The following is a 20164-nucleotide window of genomic DNA, read 5'->3' on the forward strand; positions in this document are numbered from 1 at the left end:
CTGAGGAGTTTAGACATTATTCTAGAGTCAAAGAAAAGCCATCACAAATTTCTTCTGATTAGATAGTTATGGTACATGATTTATTTTTTTTTGAAATATTCAAAAGTTTTATTTTACTTTTAAATATTTTATGATGAGTGGCAATGTATTTAATGACCCTTGGAAATATATATTGCCAGCCATGTTGATTTTGGAGCCATTGTATGGATGGTTACAATGTATCTGTGGCAATGTAATTTGTTCTGGGCCACATGACCCTAAAGAACATGCAGGATCAGCTTTTGCCCAGTATTCTAGACTTTTGGAAAATAATTTGGAAACTACTATTGGTTTAGACTCCATTGCTTTAGACTCCATAGTAACCCAGTGATAATATCTTTACACAAAACATCTCCATTGTTTGATAGGAACAATAAGCTTTCTTTTACAGATAGATGAAATGAAGGTCTTCTTCCTTTTTTTATTTTAAGAGTAGGACAATCTATTGGGAAATAGGAATGGAGGATAGGAATAGCTTCTGAGAGACAAGGAGGAGTCCCGAATGGGTTGCCCTGGAGTTTTTCTATCATATCATTTCCCTCAATGTTTCTTGATCTAGAAACAAATATATGCTCAAGCTTCTCCAATAAAAGAGTCTCCTGTCTTCATAATAATTTTAGGAATTATTTTACTGAATTTAATGTACTCAAAGAAAGTGTCATTAAAGTCGGTATGCCATATTTTACCTAATGATTCTATTTTGAGATAATTATACATGAGCAGTTGTAAGAAATGGCTTCAGGTTTTTGGCTATCATAAACTGGGTGAATGGAAGCATTTACGTTCATTTTACTGTTTGGAGAAAATGTTCTGGAGTGCAATAGCTAGGTTATTCAAGGGTTGCATGTTAAGTTTTTAAGTAAGCTGCTAAGTTGTTGCTTGCTATGGGCTTACATTTTTCCTTTTTACCAGCAATGCTATGAGTGATCCAGTTTCTCTGTATTCTCAGCAGCATCTGCCATTTTAACTCTTTCATTGTACCCATTCTGATAGGGATAATGATATCTCCTTGTTTTACTTTGTGCTTTTATAATAATGGCTAATGTAGTAGAACATCTTTTCATATGCTTGTTATCTATACTCCCTGTTCAATGAAATGGCTTTTTATGTCCTTTCTTATCATTTTCTAATTAAATCATTTGATTTTTTTTTTAAACCATTGGATTTTTGTGAATTCTTTGTATTTGTATATTCTAAATCCCAATCTTTCATCTGGAATTTAGTTTACAAATATTTTCTCCAGGTAGTTAATTTGTTTCTCTTCAGTAGCTATTTCATGGAGCAATTTTTTTTATTTTGTAAAATTCAGTTTATCCATTTTTCCTGTTACAAATAATGCTTTTAGTATTATATCTAAGAACTATTTGTCAGACATATATCTGAAAGTTTTCTCCTTTTTTTCTAATAGCTTTACATTTCTCTATTCTATATTTAAGTCTGCCATTAATGTTGTGTTAATTTTGCATAAGATATAAAAGTTATGTTTCTACTCTTGGTAGGCTTCCACTTTGTTGGTCCTTTGACCAAAGAAATCCAACATCATGGGTGGCTGTTTTTTCCACACTCATATTTTATGTTGCCCCCTTTTTCAGCCTCAAGCCTGGATTATATGAGACATACAGAAAACAAAAGACACTCACCACTGTTGAAAAAAATCACAGCTAGGCAGTAAAGCATTAAAAACAGGTTTCGTTCAGAAATTATTGCAACACAAGAAAAGAGACCTCAGTGTAGAACTGGTTTCAGTTTTGAATACATCATAGATAAGTCAGGATTTATAGCCAAGGAGTAAGGTGAGGGTTAGTAGGTGAAAGTTAATAAGAGAAAACATTAAGACTAAAGAGAATTTTGGCTAAACTGACTTGAGGAGATTCTTATTAAAACTGGGTAATGCAGGTCTAGCAAGGGCAAGTTTAGAGGAGCTTAAATTTGAGTCAAGGAAAATATTTCACCACCACACCATTCCTTAGGTCTGAGGCCCTTACCTAGTTGGCTGGTCTGCCTTTTCTTCACTTTTCAAAGCCTATAATTTTGCACACTGTAACATAAAAAATATTTTCAATATTGAATACTTTCATGTATTTATGCAAATGTGAGTATTCAAGGTATTTATAGCAAAATTATGTAAATTTTTAAAAACTGTACTGTTATATGCTGAATATTTTAAATAAACTATGGTAAATGGTTCTATTAACTTTTTTTCTTTTGCTAAACTTATGAAATTAACCAGCTTTTGTGGAAAAAGAGAGATGAGAAAGAATTAAAACAAGTCAAAAACGTGTGTTTTTTGTTTTGTTTTGTTTTGTTTTGGTACCGGGGATCGAACTCGGGTACTTGCGCTTTCATAGCAGACATAAAAACATGTGTTTTCTAAAACTTTTGGACTGCAATTTTTATACTTTTAAGGTGATTCATTCTTCTGAAATAATTTTTTAAAATAATAAGCTCCCTTATCTAAATTTTCAAAAAAGGATGTTTCCCCTGAACTGATTTGTAGTCACATACTGACTTTGCATTATTTCTTGTGTCTACTTTCCAGTTTGGACTTAACTCCTTTGGAACTTCACTGTTATAGCTGTCAAATGGCCATTATACTTTTGAAGTTTCTTCTTCATTTTTTATTCTCTATTTGTAACTTATGAGAACTCTTTCTTGTTTTATTATGTATCCTTCATTAAGCCACATAACTTTTATAAACATTATATTTGTGCTACTTCAGTCAAAATTTTTTTCCATTAATAATATTTTTCACCGTATCTGGCTGTATGACTCCATAAAAACATTAACATAGTAATATATTAATTTACCTTTCTTTGTTTTGGTTCATTTGAATTTTATCCGCGGTAGAAAAAAGTATTAGATACTAATGTGGCCCACTTTATTAGAATACTAATAATAAGGATAGATGTGAGGATATTTTAAGCATTTAAGGACTCTTTCCAGCATTAAATATAGCATTGCTTTCCAGTAACAAATCCTTTGAAATTTAAATTTGGAGTCAATGTATGCTGATGTGATAGAACTCATGTCTGAAATAAAATCAGAAGCTGTCCACAAATTTTTAAACTAAGTCTGGCGTGCTCAATTGAAAAGGGAAACAAAGTATAGGCTCTTTTGTGAATTAACATTTTAAAGAACTATAAAAATCTAAAATGCAGTCTTCATTGAATTTTGTGGAATGTTTTGCAGTTTTTGGTTTTCAGAGTTATGTACTTTGGATTTATCATTTTTAGAAGTGGATATTTTGCCAGCACATACTTCCTCAGACTTGTTAAAGCTTGAAACTACAGATGTTCACTTGGGTGGCTTCCCCTTAGGGAACATTTTCCTGATTTGTAGTGATTTAATTTTTTAATCCGTTGGGTACTGTGCTACATTTCCCTGTAGATTTTTGCTTGTGCTTCCACATTTCTACCTTCCAAATGAGCTAATCAGATCATTCTGTTTGGTTGTTTGCATTATTACTGTCCCAGAACTTTATTTTTTATCTAGCTGTTTTAATGGGATGTTTATTCCCTTTCCTTTCCTTTCATTTTATTTTATTTTATTTTATTTTATTTTATTGGAGGCTAGGTTAGATGTTATTCATGTGGTTACTAAGATCTCATAGCCATAAACAGAATAAAAACCTGAAACCAAAAGAAAACAAATGTTTTATTTCTTACTTATTGTTTCTACAATTATTTTTTCTTTGAGTTTTTGGACACTGTAAAAAAAAAATTACTATTACCAAAAGCATTAGCTTGTATGACTAACCCCAATGAAAGTGCCTTGCTAAGCTATCATTTCTCAGTATCCATGGGGGACTGGTGTCAGGACCTCCCATGAATCCTGTTGGGAAAATCCTCAGATGCTTGAGTTTCTTATAGAAAATGGTGTAGTGTTTGCATGTAACCTGTGCATATTCTCCTGGATGCATTAAATCATCTCTGGATTACTGTGATACCAACATAAATGCTATATAAATAGTTCCTATATTGTGTAGGAAATACTGACAAGAAAAGTTTGTATATGTTCAATACAAACACAGTTCTTTCTGAATGCTTCTTTTTTTGGGGGGGTGGGTAATGGGGATTGAAGTCAGGACCTGGCACTTGCGAGGCAGGAAGTGGAACCAATGAGCTAAATCCCTGGCCCTTTCTGAATACTTCTGATGTGCAGTTGGTAGAATCCATAGTTGGAGAATCTATAGATTCAGAGGACTGACATTAGTGGGTATTAAAAAATATTCCAAAATGTGAGAAAAATAATTGTGAAGCATGAAGAGTCTTTGCTTGATATAGACTTTCAAGATATGCAATTTGGACTAAGGAAAGATTTTTCCTACTATGGCTCTTTGCCTAAATTATCTGGATAAATGCCTCACTTTTTCAATATATTTTGGCTCTATACACATAAGCCTTAGAGTATTTCCTTCTAATCCAGAAATACCCAGGGTAAAATAGAGACAGGTTAAATAAATTTAAACCATTAAACAAGAAATATGTTATTTCAAAGAACAATCCATCTAAGTCTTTTGGTAAATAGTTACTGCTGCATTTTAAAGGCCATATTAGAAAACATCCAAGACAAGTGGTGAGAAATATTTATTGTTGATCCTTCTTATACACACTTGAGCACCACCTAGCACTAAGCAGCAATAACTTTGTTCTCAGGGATTAGCCATTCTTAAAATTATCATTCTAACTTTTAGAAAAGATTTTCAGGAGTTGAGGCTCTGGAGTTTTCTTAAATTCCTAGATTTTACATTTTGCTAACTACTAACCAGCCAGTATGAAAGGCATACTATAGAGTTCCTGTTTTCTAGCATGCCTGGTAAGCTAGCGAAGTAGGCTGATAGTTGGAGTTTATGAAGTGGTATAGTCCAGAAATAACAGTACCCTAAATAAAAGCAGCTGCTCCTTACTGCAGATTAATCACATGTAAGAATGCAGACCAAGTATCTTAAAATCTTATCATTATTTAAGAAAGATAGAATTTTGGATTTCTATATGCATTCTCCACTCCCAATTGTTAAATATTGCCAATTATTTCACATGATTTTAAATCTAGTGTGACCAAAACAAGAATATGCAAATTTCAGATGTGTCTTAATAATGTATTACATGGAAAATATGAAATAAAAAAGAGATAAAAGGCTAAAACGGGCCTTTTACTTTTATAAAGTTTTAACTTACAAAATCTACATTTAATATATATATAAAATATATATGGATCAATAAATTCTAGAAAAAGCAAATAAATAGTAAACTAATGAACACAGGGATACACAATGTTAACTGTATTCAGTGAGAAGGAAAGGATGAACTATTAGGTACTGGTTACTTGTAAGGTTCTCTAGTCTATATAAATGGTACCTGAATGTTATAACATTATTTAAAATAATCAATTACATGAGAACTAAATAAATAATAGCTACATGAATTAGTAAGGAGAATGTGCCATGAAGTAAAGGTACAATTCTATACATATTAGTTTAAATTAAAAAATATATTAGACCAAGCTAAAGACATTCTCTGTTGGATATAGCAGTGGACCTGTGCTTGAAACAACCGATTGTCAACAGCAATGGAAGAACTAATGGAAGAACCCAGTTAGAAAAGTGATTATGTGGGTGAGATGTCAATACATAAGAAAAAAAGATAATTTTTTTTTAAAATCTCTTCTCTCTGATTCAGAAGGTTGTTCAACAGAATGACTCAAAAAATGACATAAAATAACATCCAAATAATTACCAAACTAATATATTGACAATTGGCACTGAATCATGGGTTAGGGAAATATCTAGTGTCTTAAAAAGATTTCTGAGTATGATGTATAAAAAGTGAGTCTTGACGGATGAGCAGTTTACATATCAAATTTCACCAGATCAAAATATCCTGTTGAAAAATGAAGTCACAAGAACATTGTAATAGATTGGTTTAATGATTGATGAATTGACATATAGATGAAAACCATCTCTTTCTTCATTACTATAATGATAAAATAAAACTTTCCCTGTGTTTCAGAACTTTTTTTATAAATATGAGAACTAATTCACAAGATAGTTTGAATGTCATAGATGCACTCATTCAAATAAATGTGAGAAAAGTCACTGTTATTATTGTCATTATTCTGAACTGATCACTGCAATTTCTAATTCTCTTTTTTTTGACTCAGTGCCATTTCAGTGATATTTGCTAATACCACCCTATTCTGCTCACTGTTCAATAGATCCACGACACAGATTAACTGCTCAGGTTGGACGCATAATGTACTTTATATCTTCAGTTGTATTGAAAAGTCATTTTAAAATGTCACTCATTACTTCTACTTCTCTGTAAAAATGATGGATTTAGACAGTAGAGGAACAGAATAAATTGATTTAGGAGTCCAATAACTTCACATTTCAAAAGATATGTTAGAATAAAATGCTAATATGATTTATTCTTTATGGTGGTCCTGTTACTGATTAATCTTGAATTTGGCAAAGTGATTAGCATATAGTAGGTACTCAATAAGTAGTCAGTGAACAAATAAACTAATGAGTTTGGACCTGATCTTTATGTAATCCTCAAAACAGCTTGAAACACCCATAAACCTTAAGAGAAGCATGTTTATATATATTTTAATTTTTATAGAAGAGATATATAAGCACATACACCTAAATGTATATAGTATCCACTATAATTTTTGTGTTTACATTTTAAGAAGTATTAATGTTATCATAGTATAGGTGGTTAGGAAGTAAAGAAACAAGGGTATACTCAAAAATATCTCATCATTCATACTATATTTTAATATTTATTTTGTATGTTTTCTTTCCTGGGTAAGCACTTTGACATTTTCTTAACTTGAAAGCATCACTCCTCAGAGTTACTTACCAATAGTATATGATCTTCAAAAGACATATTTTCATATACCAGATTAACAAACTAATTTTATATACTTTCAGAAATTAATCTTCAAAGAATAGAAGAATAATAGTGATTTTGAGCTCTAAATGTTTCTAAGCAAAAAATGATAAAATTGAAGAAATGCAAAAGAAAGATATTTTGTTTACAAAATCAGATCAAGTTTTGTGAGTCTATCTTCACTATCTAATTAAAATATACTCTACTATTTAAAGGAAACTGTCACAAAAATGTGATTTAAAACTTTTGGAAGTCTAATTTTCTTATTCATGCATTCCTTAGCTAAAAAAAATTAAATCCTTTTATGTCCTGAGGATTTTGCAATCATTTCCATAACAAGTACTGGACACTTTCAGTGTTGTTTCAGATCTGGTAATAAGAACTAATGAACTTAACTTCTGCATAAACAATTGCAGCTTGTAGTCAGTATTCCTGGGTTTGTATCCTGGTTTTGCCATTTATAAACTGTTTACCTTTAGAATTATCACTTACCTTTTCTGAGTCTCAATTTAAGTATTCAAAATGTGGATGCAAATATAATTATTTCATAGACTTGTTCTATAAATTTAGTAGAATTATTCTTGTATAGGTCTAGGAGAGTGTCCAATATTTAGAATAATAATAATAATACTTTAAACTATCATTTCTGATTCAATTATCCCTGAATCAACTTAAATCGTAAAGTCTGATATTTGAAACCTTTTTTATACTCACAGTAGACGTCTAAGTGAAGGATTTATAACATTAGCACAGACAAAATTTACCTACAACACAGCAGTAATAGGGTCCATGTTAATAAAGACTTTAAAAAGTTTTCACTGGAAATTATTTTCTCTAACTTTATCTTTCTCTCCTAAACTCTTAGATTATGCGGTACAAAAATTCACTGGAATGCCCAACACATGTTAAATGAAACTACTCTTGTGTAACAGAAATGTATTTCTACATCATATTTACTGAGGCTTAAGTACTGGTTTTATTTTACAATGTTCAGCGTGCACGAACACGCTTCAGATTTTGTGCCACATGATTCAACTTGCTTATATTTCCTGGCTGTCTTCCACCACGTGGCTTTTGGGGTACTAGAACTATTTAGGCATTTAAGTTCCTAGAAACGCAGCCTGCAAACAAGCCTTTTGCAAACACTGAGGGTGAGACTTTATGTGATTCATTAAAACACTGATCTATGAATATCAAATTAAAGCCCCCAGTAACACAAATGAAGTTGTAAAAATGATCTTTTCTCTCTTTATACATAATCCCTAGTTTTAAAGTGGCATATAACCAATTTCAAAACTTCTAGGAGTGCTCTAAATATTTCAAAGTGGATGCTTTATGTTACTTTATCTGATGCCTCCCACTCAGTGAGGCTTTAAGTTTCAACTAGACCAAATCACAAAAATAATTAATCTGTCAAAAACAACAGCAACAAAAATAAACATGTTTTCTTTCTTCCAAAATCTGTTTCCTTTAAAATTACAAATTTGGTAGACAGGGTTTACTCACATAGCTTCTAGTTATATCATACAGAATACATGCACTTGCTCATTATTTTTAATATGTTGTTATAATTATCTACCTCATAAATATACCCAGAAAATGCATCTTCCTCTCTAATGTATATATTTTCCCTCCCTGAAAGCTCCTAAATGACATCTAGATCTCTTCTTCTCCAAGAGACTAAGATTTCCCAAATCTCAGCAATCTCTAACTTCAAATTTCTTAATCTCAGAGTTGTTCCACATTTTTCATCTATCCTCCGTATGTAGTCTAAGACTCAAAGTGATTTGCTTAAGATTACATAGCCAATAAAAGTAACAGCTGGATTAGTACACAGGTTTCAAAGCCTTGATAAGAATTTCTATCGTGCATGTTAAACAAAGTACTACTGACTATATTGACATTTAAAATGGTACCATGTTTGCGAACTGTCTGCTTTGAAATTAATTAAATTTTGATTTTATGCTTATAAATTAGAAATCACAGTTGGTATAATATTGTCATTGGAGTAATATACTGAGCTTGTATTTGGATTCAAATTCTGTATGGCTGCTTGATAGCATGTTGGAAAGTGATCTACCTGGGGTTTTACTCATTTGTCAGTACAATTCAATGAGATAACTACCATGCTTATTTAAGCACAACGACTGATACTTAAGATCAATAAATAATAGGCAGTATTTCTGTAACAATTAAATAGGAAAATATGATTAGTTATCATGCACTATTTAAGCTCTAACTCATTTTTCATGTCACTATCAGCTGTGTGATCTTATATAAGTTTTATTTCTGGATATAATTTTCCTTATCTGTTAAACAGATAAAAAAACTAATTTCAGAATCCATATAAAGGTAAGTGATTTTGTGGAGAGTTTCTAAAAATTAGAGTGCCTTAGAGTCATAGAGATGACCTTGGAATTCTTGATCCAAGAAATGAAAGTTACAAATGAGTCCAGGAATAGATGGCCAGGGAAAGGACACAGGTATAATTTAAGAACTGAGTAGAGATAAAGGAGGTTTAAGGATATCTTGTATCTTAGATGTCACAATGAAAAAGATGATAGTCTAGGATTTAAAAGTTTGTACTATAATTTCTCCTTTACCACTAATTTGCTGGGTAGCCTCAAAGATATTATTCATTTTTTTTATTTTCAATGGCTTATAATCTGAATAAACAGATTGAAAGACATGACAGTTACTATGGCCCTTCCAACAATAAGGTTTTATGTGTCTGTATGTCAGATTAGAGTATCCTAAAGAGTATACCATTAAACAGTTATTATTCCTTTCGATTTTTAGACTGAGGATGTTAAATGTTCCCATAGGAAATTAAGAATTTTCCACCCACTCCTTAAAAGTATACTAAACTTTCTGCTACTCTGTTATAAAAAAAAAAAATACTAGCCCATCAATTCCCAAACTTAATAATTCAAAGGAATTTTTCAATATAATTTTACAAATGTTACATTAGGCAATATAAGGGCTTTGAAAATCACAGGTTTTAGTCAAATGCAAGACATATCATCTCTACCTTTCTTCACATCACTATCACCACCACCAACAAGATCACTGTCACCTTACATTTATCAGCACAGTTTTATATACTACATTATGGATTGCGACAAGTGAGCATTATGACTTCCACAGGCCTGATGGCAGTTGAAAAGTGTATATTCATATAGCAGAATGTTGGATATTGATTTTGGACTTTAATAATTAACTTAGTACAAGTGTAGAATTCAAATATTCTTAGATAATGGCAATTGAAATGGAAGACACATAAGCCATATTCCAGTGAAATTTCATTTTAGTACTAAATGACTTACACTTATTATATTGTCTCATTTCTTAGAAGAATTAATAGAATGACGTATGTAAAATGATTTCTACTCTGTGGGGGAAATGTAAGTATATGCTTGCATTGACAGCCTTATAATTTAATAATACACAGGGTTCAAAGCACTCTCATATCCATTATTTTATTTTATATGTGTAACTATAGTATGAAAGTGGATTTGGCAGGAATTATTTTATCCACTTTATGAATGAGCAAACTAAGAATAAATGAGCTTAAATCACTTCTTCAAGGGCATAGACATTTTTCTATTTTAATGATAATTTTTAAAACTTTCTAACCTAGTTTGTTTTACCGTCATTCCCTTCAATTACATTTCTGTATATAATAGATATTTATCAAAAACTTGGCTCATGTAGAAGAATGAAGATTTTAAATAAGAGTAGATCAATGTTTCTCAAGTTTTTCATATCAAAGCACACAAAGAATGTCACAGGGATAAATGAGCCACCCTGCTGACGAGGAATAACCAAGAGGGGTGCAACAGGTCAATGTCCAAGACACTGCAACCTCTTTGCAACACACCATTGCACTACTGTTCATGAGCTGGAACGTTCTGAAACCCATGAAAATATGACTGATTCGACCAAAGATTAGAAGAAAACTCTATTACTTTAATTCTTATCATAGATCATTTTTATATTGCCCATTACTAATATTCTTTATTTAACATATAACTAACAGACATTCAAATCCAGTACTCTATTTCAGCATCTTAACTAATCTGACTTCAGAGAGAACAAAGAAATCTAACATGCAGGGAATAAATTTGCTTCACCGAAAAGTATTTATTTTTTTTCTCTTTGTTAATTAAGGTCATATCATCAAAACTTCTTTTTGATTCATCTACTTCTAACCTGTTTGTTTTTCCTTTCTTGTTTTTAAAATTCCTAAATTGGTCTGTTGCCACTTACCACTGCCCATGATTTTTCTAATGTGTGAATCTCTATATTCCCATGATCCTAATGATTTTTTTCTTAGTATTGTAGGTTTTTGTATACATTTCCCTTGGTTTTTCTGGGGAGGGTGCATCCCTGCATTAGCTTCAGAGCCTGCAATGAGCTTCTACTCCAATATCTCACATGTACTATCCTCAACAACATCTGTCCATTTTCTGAACACCTAATTGGCCATTGACTAGGAGCACTATTTTATATAAATTCTGGTAAAATTTTTAAAAAGGAAAAAGGGAAGAAGATGTGTTTCTAGTACAAAGCTTAGTGATAAGATCTAACTGTATACATCAATTCAATTATACTGTAAGAATAAGTAATAAAGTTTAATTTTTTAAAGCATCATTTATTCATTTGCAATGAAGAAGGTGGAGCTTGTGAGAAAATGTTTCAGAAAAGGGTAAAAATCCTGAAAACATTCAGCAAGAATTCTCAGATGTATATATAATGAAAGTAGACAGATACTAGAACATTTTTCTTACTCATCAACTTATCATACATATATAGAGTCCACCAAAAAATGTATATACACTTCAGGAAAAGAAAAACTTGTATAAATATTTTAATACTAAATTTATTGAGACATCATGAGATTAATACAAGCTATCCCTTTGGCCTCTACAATTACAAAAGGTATTCAAAGTAGTGATCATTCATTATCTAAAAGAAACATAATAAAGTTTAAGTATTTAGGAGGATTTGGAGCAAGGATGATATATATATATATATGATGATAAGTAGGGAATTAATGACTTTCTGTTCCACACAAAAGTATGGCTCTTCCTATTTGTACCGCTGACTTATATAGGTTTCATAGCAGAATGTGAGCATCATTGACATTTTCCAGTTAATACAGTGAATGACCCTAAGTACTTTCAATTTTCTTAACTCTAATCTTTTTCTTAAAAAGCAATTATAATGGTAAAGGCAATAAATCAGACACACAAGCTTAAATATCACATGGCTTCTCTTACATGAGAAGCCCAAAATATAAATAGCAAATTAAGAGATAAGAAACAGGGAACTAAGGAGACTAAGTGATAGAGAGAGTGGGGAGGGAAAAGGGGTGAGAAAAAGGAAAGAAGGGAAAGAAAAAAATATGAGAAAAGAAGAAAAAAAGGAAACAAAGCTTTGATAAATAGGGAGGATTGGAGGGGTGGTAGGGAAGACAGAGGAATGGGAAAAAACAAGAATAAGGTATATCATGTACAGCTATACATTCCCAATGATAAATGTGATCATAATGTTTACCTAAAATGTACCAATAAAGTTAATTTTTAAAAAATGAATTAAGATGTGTTGTGTATGTGTGCCTACTCCCTAAAATGAAAGTAATCACTATGTACTGTAAACATTTGTTAATAAAAATTAAAATTATAAAAGCAATAATAATTGGTATTCCACCTTTAGTCAAGAGAATATAAGGAAATGGCCACTGCATTGTGTTTTTCACACATATTTAGAATATTTATGGCTTAATTAAAATAAGTCATGTGCTATATATTGATGTTTTCTTCAATGATGGACCACATAAACAAGGATGGTCCCATAATATTATAATGGAACTGAAAAATTCTATTGCCCAGTGCCCTTGTAGTTATCCTAATGTCCTAATGATATGTACCACTCACATGTTGTGGAGATGTTGGTGTAAACTTACTGTGCTGCCAGTTGTATAAAAGTATAGTACATACGGTTATGTATCATACCTGATACTTTATAATGATTACATTACTGGCCTATATATTTACTATACTCTCATTTTATGATTATTTTAGAGTGCTCTCCTACTTATAAAAAATGGTTTATTGTAAAACATCAGACTGCATTGTTTCATCTGTGTCATGTTTTTTTCATCTCAATTGCTTTGGGCCATATCAAGTAAATAATTGATCTGTACCCTTTAGGTCGGTGCAAATACACTCTATGAAGTGAACACAATGATAAAATCACCAACAATGAAATTCTCAGAATATATTCCTGTCATTAAGCAATGCATGTCTGTATTACAAAATAATTCATGTTGTTATTGGAATCTCAAATAATACAAAGGTTATTAGAGAAAAAAATGAATATTTTCCTCAACCCACAGCTCATTATCCCCAAATTCATATTTTCAGGAGTAATTCATCATTGAGAGTTTGTATGTGAATTTCTGTGCATTTCTAAATGCACATTTTTCTTAGCATTATAAATGAAATTTTCCTATAATGTATTTTTTGCAATTTCTTTTTCTCTTAACAATATATTCTTATAAGTTTTCCTACAATACACATGGTTTTACTTCACTTTCTAAAAACCATTTCTAAGTACATCAGAGCTTGGGTTTACTATAATTTACTTTTGAAACCCCCTTGTCTTAACATTTTTGCAAACCCACTAAAATGGTTCTATTGTTCTAACATCACATAAACCTATGAAAGTACTGTAATATGCATAATTATTCTGCATACTTACATAAAGGGTCCTATGGTCTTTACCACATGCTAATGCTAACTCTGAAACTATTTTAAAACATGGCTTTTCTTCCTAGAATGACTACAGGCTTGCTATATAACTTACTTAGAAGCTAAACTCTGGTTAGTAGAAGTAGTAGCACTGTTAGTGCTCTAGGAATATTTACCATGACACCTAACTCTAAGATTTATCCAGATCAGAATTTTCCAACCTGTGTTCTGTGAGATATTAGTATATTTTAAGATGTGTTAAACCAAGTGGAATTCTTTTGTCAAATAATACAATACTACATTATTTCCCTTTGGATATTGTTGGTACATTGATTTATATTAAAGGTCAGAAGTTCCTATAATAATTTATTTATTTTTGTCTTACCTACCATTTCTTAATATGAATGATAAACCCTTTTTAAAGTAATTGCTATAACTCCTGAAGTACAACAATTCACAGTTTGAAAACCACTAATCTCAAAGCTTACATACTTTTCAAAATGTCCATTAATGTTAAAAATAACAGAGTGACAACTGAAGTTAAAATATTATTAAATAATGGACTTAAAACTAGCATTATGAACAAATGTGTAGTTGTTTTCAGAGTGAAGTGAGATAATGATAGGAAATAATTCATATGGCATCAAGTACAGAGCAAATATTCAAAAAAATGCTAAGTCATCTTATTAGTTCTACCTTCCTGGTCATCTGTCTGAATCATTTATTAATTTGATTCTGTAAAATGTATTTATCTATGACCCACATTGCCTTCCTAAGGAATTTAAACTTTATCTTTTGGCACTGAGAAATAATTGATTTTTAAAAAAGATATGACAGGACTGAGTTATAGAAAAATCTCTCAATCTCTCTCTCTCTCTCTCTCTCTCTCTCTCTCTCTCTCTCTCTCTCTCTCTGATGCATTGGCAAAGAAAATTTTAACTTTGAAGTTCCCAGCCAAGATATTATAATTTAAAACACTACAACCAATACTAGAACTCAAAGCTACTTGACCTTGAGTCCAGCCTGCGCTCAATACCGTCATATTGTCTGTTACTTGTTCCTGTTAAAATGAGGCTCAGAAATCATTGTTTGACTCTTAATATATCTGAATCTGCAAAGCAACATACTTTGTTATGTTAGCCATGCCCTCCAGTAACCTAATAGTCGGCACCTTTCAAATTCCTGTAACTTATGCACTAGAGATTACCTTAGAGTCAGGGAAATTCAAGTTCAACTTGAATGATACCTTTAGAGTCAACTGAGTAGCCTGGCATGTGCCCTACAGTTGGTAAAACATCAAGAGTTCAAACCAAGTCCATATGTTCATTATTTCTGCTGCTTTTGAGCAGTGACTAGTGACAGCATTTCAAAGAACAAAAGCAGTGAGTTTTGTCTGAGAGCCACTTGACCTTTTCAACTCTACTTGGCCTACACTCTGTCCATAGGTCCTAAATGAAATGAATGTGCTTGAGAGTGCTATTGTCTACAGCAGCATTTTATTTTGAGAACACGGGCCAGACATATTTCTACCCAATAGAATGACCTGTGCTTTGTGTGAAAGGGCTGAGTGTAGAGCACAGGGCAACACTGCAACATTGGTCCACATTTATAATCTAGACAAGTTGGGAAGTCCATGAAATTAGCTAATGCAATCAGTGATTGGGATTTGAGCCCCAGAAATTAATTGTAAGGTAGGCTTCCAGCCCAGGACAAAAAAATTTTTCTTTTTGCTTCACAGGTATGGAAATAAAATTTAGTTCTTAATATATGTATTTGTGCATGTTCAAATATACAGTCCTTATTGTTGTTTTCCATCAAATACAAGCAACTAGCTTCCCCTTTCCAACTCCTGCACATCTAGCACCTCACACAATGAGAACTGTATGCTCATGTATTAAAGCACTCATCATTTAAGGTCATAGGATTTTATGGGGACAATCATAAACTGGAATGCACTACCAGAACATATGTTTCTAATTTCCTTACTTTGTAGACCCAAGCCTACATGAGCATATAAATATGAGAAACTGAACTCACTATTCTTCTACTTGTCATTTTCTTCCTTAAATCAAGCAGACTTTTCTGCCTCTAATTTACACCCACATTCTCCTCCATTTATTCTTTTACCCTATTTCATATATGTAGAAATTTTTCACATCTCTCATAAGAAAAGACTTCTCTTTCTCTGCTTTGAAATCCCTTCACCTTTGGACTCTCTCTTAATCATACTACCTTGAAATATCCTGTAGAATTAAGAAAACAGATGAAAGGGAAATGAGTAAACATTTTTCCCAATTCCAGGCAGTCTGACCATTTTTAATGTCCAGAAAATATTTTATGTTTTTTGATGCCATCTGTACCTAATTATTTTTTTTTCTTTTAGGAAGTACCCTCCTTGAGAAAAAAAATTTCCATTTAACCTTTTAACCCATTTTAAAGACTGAATTTTACTGAAGATGAAGGAAAGGCTTAATAACTGTAAAATAAAAATAGTGGGGTCATTCAAAGAAAAGTAACCTTGATGCATCCTTCCTTGCTTTAACTGAAAGACAGGTTATGCCCTCTGTTAGCTGAAAATCCACTAGGATCCTTCAGGCTTTTATTATCTTCTACCTAGAGGGGGAGATTATTTTTTCTACTTCTCTGATGACATTTTCAAAATAATTCTGATTCTATAATAACCTCTTCAGGGAGAAGGAAAGAATGGAATTTACAATACCCCCATGAAAATCATGTGGCAAATGTGCCCTTCAAATTTCACAATGACATTGTTTTTAAGCCAAAACTAGAGCTAGACCTCCCAAAGCAAAGACCACTTACACTCCTTCCTCCTTTACATGGGAAATCGTTCCTATTCTCAAATGTATAAAATAGTTCTTTAAAGAATAGAAAGAAAAGAGAAATTTTTTATGGCTGGATTTGTTGTACCTATTCTTGTACTTTCCATAGTCAGAAATGTAAAAGACAATTTATTTCCTTTAAAACAAAATAAGAAAAAGAAAGCCAGTAGTGTGAATCAAACCCACTTTCTCACACTTGCCAGGCAAGATCTGTATTATAGAGTTACACTCCTAACCCAAGAAAGCTCTGAAGATGTCAAGAATATATTCAAATATCCACTGATATTTGAGCATGATTTGGAACCATCCAGAATAGAGAGGCCAAAGGCTCTCAAGTGTTAATTTACATATAAGGCAAATAAAACTTTTGATGCTTAAGTTAAGGAGCATTCACCTAACATGAGGTTTTCCAGGGTAGATTCTGACTCACCAGGATTTATAACTGAGAATCTCAAAAAGAGAGTAGAGAGGCATTTACAGGCAAGTTTTAGATAAGAACCAGTGAAAAATCTCAGAAAAAATAATAGATACGTGAAAGGGTAGAATACTGGGATTCATTACTAGTGAATTATAGGAAATGGACAGCTGAGAACTCATGCAGCCCATTTGGGAGCCAAAGATCTCTGCCTTGGAGTTGATGAATGTTGACTTTGTAGACAACTGTTCTTTATACTTTGTTTTGATTACAGTTTTTCCTTGGAATCTCTCCCCACATTAAAAATAAAAAATTCCCTTCATATGCTTTCTGCATTCTTATAGTGCTCTTTTCACCATCTTGCTTCATACAGTTATAAATGTTTTTCTTCCAAGCACTCATAAGCTGGTTTTTCCTTTGTGTGGAATTCTCTTAAAATGTTATCCACCCACCCCTCATTGTGCTAGGAGAGAGAGCTGACGCAACCGGGCCGCGGCGTCGGGAACTATGGTGCTTCCGAACATCCTGATCACCAGTACACCAGGAGTTGGGAAAACCACACTAGGCAAAGAACTTGCATCCAGATCAGGACTAAAGTACATTAATGTGGGTAATGTAGCTCGAGAAGGGGCATTATATAATGGCTACGATGAAGAGTATGAGTGTCCCATTTTAGATGAAGAAAAAGTAGTTGATGAGTTAGAGAACCAAATGGCAGAAGGTGGCATTATTGTTGACTACCATGGTTGTGATTTCCTTCCTAAACGATGGTTTCATGCAGTTTTTGTGTTGAGAACAGATAACAGTATATTGTACAAAAGACTTGAAACAAGGGGTTATAATGAGAAGAAACTAGGAGACAACATCTAGTATGAGACTTTTCAAGTTCTTTATGAAGAGGCCATGTTACCACACAAGGAAGATATTGTGCACCAGCTGCCCAGTGATAGGCCTGAAGAGCGAGAGGACAACAGAAACCAGATCCCGAGATGGACTGAGCAGTGGGCCAAAGCTCACAACTCGTGCCTGGTCACCGAGTGATGCCTCTTTGCCCACCTTGAAGACACAGCCTCCAAGTATCTGTAAAAACCAAAGCTATGTGGGAGGCCCAGCAGGTATTTTTATGCCTGAGTTTCTTTTTCTCCGTGAGAAAGTTAAACAATCACAAATATAATAAACACAATTATTATTAAGCATTTAAAATACTCATCAGTTGCTAAACAGTAAATCTAATCAAATGGGAAAAAAATGTATCTTATCCATCTGTCCCCACTGCCATACTGAACCTCTCGCTTCTATGCCTCATGAGTGGATGAATGTTATGACTAGAGCTCATCTGATACACTTTATCCGTAGTTGCCACATTCATCTTCCTATGAAATTGTGTACTTTATGGTTCAAAACTCAAGAATCTGCAGTGATTTCTGAAAGCCTCCTGTATGAATCAATGCATCTATTTAGGTTTTAGAATACTCTAATATATCCTGTATGCTTCAATTACTTTTTTCTCCACATACTTTTGCTCATTTCAAATCTGATATCTGTTGTATAATACACTGTGCTATGGCCTGAATTGTTGAAAGAAAGAAAGAAAGAGGAAAGAGAGAAAGGATGGAAGGAAGGAAGGAAGGAAAGAAAGAAGAAGAAAGAGAGGAAGAGAGAGAAAGAAGGAAGAGAGAGAGAAGGAAAGAAAGAAAAAGAAAGAAGGAAGGAAGGAAGAGAAAGGAAGGAAGGAAGGAAGAAAGAAAGAAAGAAAGAAAGACTAATTTGAATCTTATTACTGTATCTGAAAATAGTGTCTTAGGAGGTTAATAAGGACAAATGAATTCATAAGAGCTGGCCCTTAATCCAAAAGTATTTTGAATTTATAAGGAGAGGAACAATGAGTTTCTCCCTCCTCTGATGCCTTACCAAGTAGGGCCGAAGTAAGAATGTGGTCTTCTGTAATCCAGGAAGAGATCTTATCAGGAATTATGTTGCTGGACACCATAATCTTAAGCTTTGCAGCCTTTGAATTGGGAAAAAATGAATTTCTGCTATTTGAGCCAGCCAGTCTATGGCATTTGTGAAGACAGCCCAAGCTGATTAGTTATACATTCTCACTAACATCATTGTTGCTGCTGTGTTAATAGCTACTATCTGATGAACATTAAGCCATTGAACATTGAATATTAATCCATTCAAGATACTGCTTGAGCACCTGGTTTGTACTAGGCAATGGGGATACATTGGCATCTGTAACAGAGTCTCAGACAGACCAGAGTCTCTGTCCTATGGCTCAGTCTCCTGGGGAGGATGGAAATAACATAAATATATTAAATTTTTTTTTGTACCGGCAATCGAACTTAGGACCTTGCACTTGCTAGGCAGGCAGTGGAACCACTGAGCTAAATCCCCAGTCCTAATATATTAAAATTTTAAATATTATGGATGTTTCTGTGTGTATGCATGAAAGTATATGTATATAGTAATATAATTGTACTCACCTGAGATGGAGAAACATGGGTTTCTCTGAGAAAATTGAAGCTTAACTTCAACTTTAACTGAGAGTTGACCAGGCAGAGACACAAGAGTCAGCAGGTACAAAGATGCTGATTTAGGGAAGGGCTTGGGGCATTTCAAGAGCATGTCAGGGCTCTCTAGCTGGGCAACATTGAATGATAAGATGAAACTGGAGAAATACTAAGTGTCAGATTACAGTGGTGCATTGTAAGAAAAGGTTGCAATTTTTATCTGTATTCTAAGAAAAATGGAAAATCATTAAAGGACTTAAAGTACAGATATGATTGGAGAAGATTTTCAGTCTTACAAAAGCTTCTTGATGACTATCTGTAGGATGAATTAAATGCAGAAAGAAAAACTAAAATTCATTCCTTAATTTAGCCTAGAGACAATGTTGGCTTATCTTAGGATCTAGAGAGGGAGGATAAAAATGGGAAATATGATTTAAAATATCATGAAGAAAAAGTTGTGAAAAGACTTGATTGGCTGGCATGGACGTGAAGAATATTAGAGATCATATCTAGATCTCTTCTCTAAATGACCACAAGGACGGTGTTATGATTTGCTAAATTAGAAAAAAGTAGAGAAGGAGGGAACTGAGGAGGGGAAGTAGTGTTAGATGTGGACATATTCTCCTTGGGATGTTGGTGAAATAATCAAGTGGAAATAATTAACAGGTAGTTTCATATTCCATTTTGGAGCTAAAAAGAGAAGTTAAAG

The 20164-nt window shown here is 32.8% G+C and overlaps 1 protein-coding gene and 1 pseudogene across 16 annotated transcripts in view; both read left to right on the top strand.

The window, feature by feature from the left end:
• Nucleotides 1-20164, top strand: part of Nlgn1 (neuroligin 1) — an 860706-nt gene that overhangs the window by 688871 nt on the left and 151671 nt on the right. The window lies entirely within an intron of this gene.
• LOC147825338 (adenylate kinase isoenzyme 6 pseudogene) lies at nt 1386-18704 on the top strand (annotated as a pseudogene). The gene has a single exon (XR_015440960.1). The product of XR_015440960.1 is annotated as an adenylate kinase isoenzyme 6 pseudogene (transcript).

This window comes from Heterocephalus glaber, unplaced genomic scaffold (genome assembly GCF_053883595.1).
Source record: "Heterocephalus glaber isolate CG9 unplaced genomic scaffold, H.glaber_assembly_v1.0 deba00001504, whole genome shotgun sequence".
Taxonomy (NCBI): Eukaryota; Metazoa; Chordata; class Mammalia; order Rodentia; family Bathyergidae; genus Heterocephalus; species Heterocephalus glaber.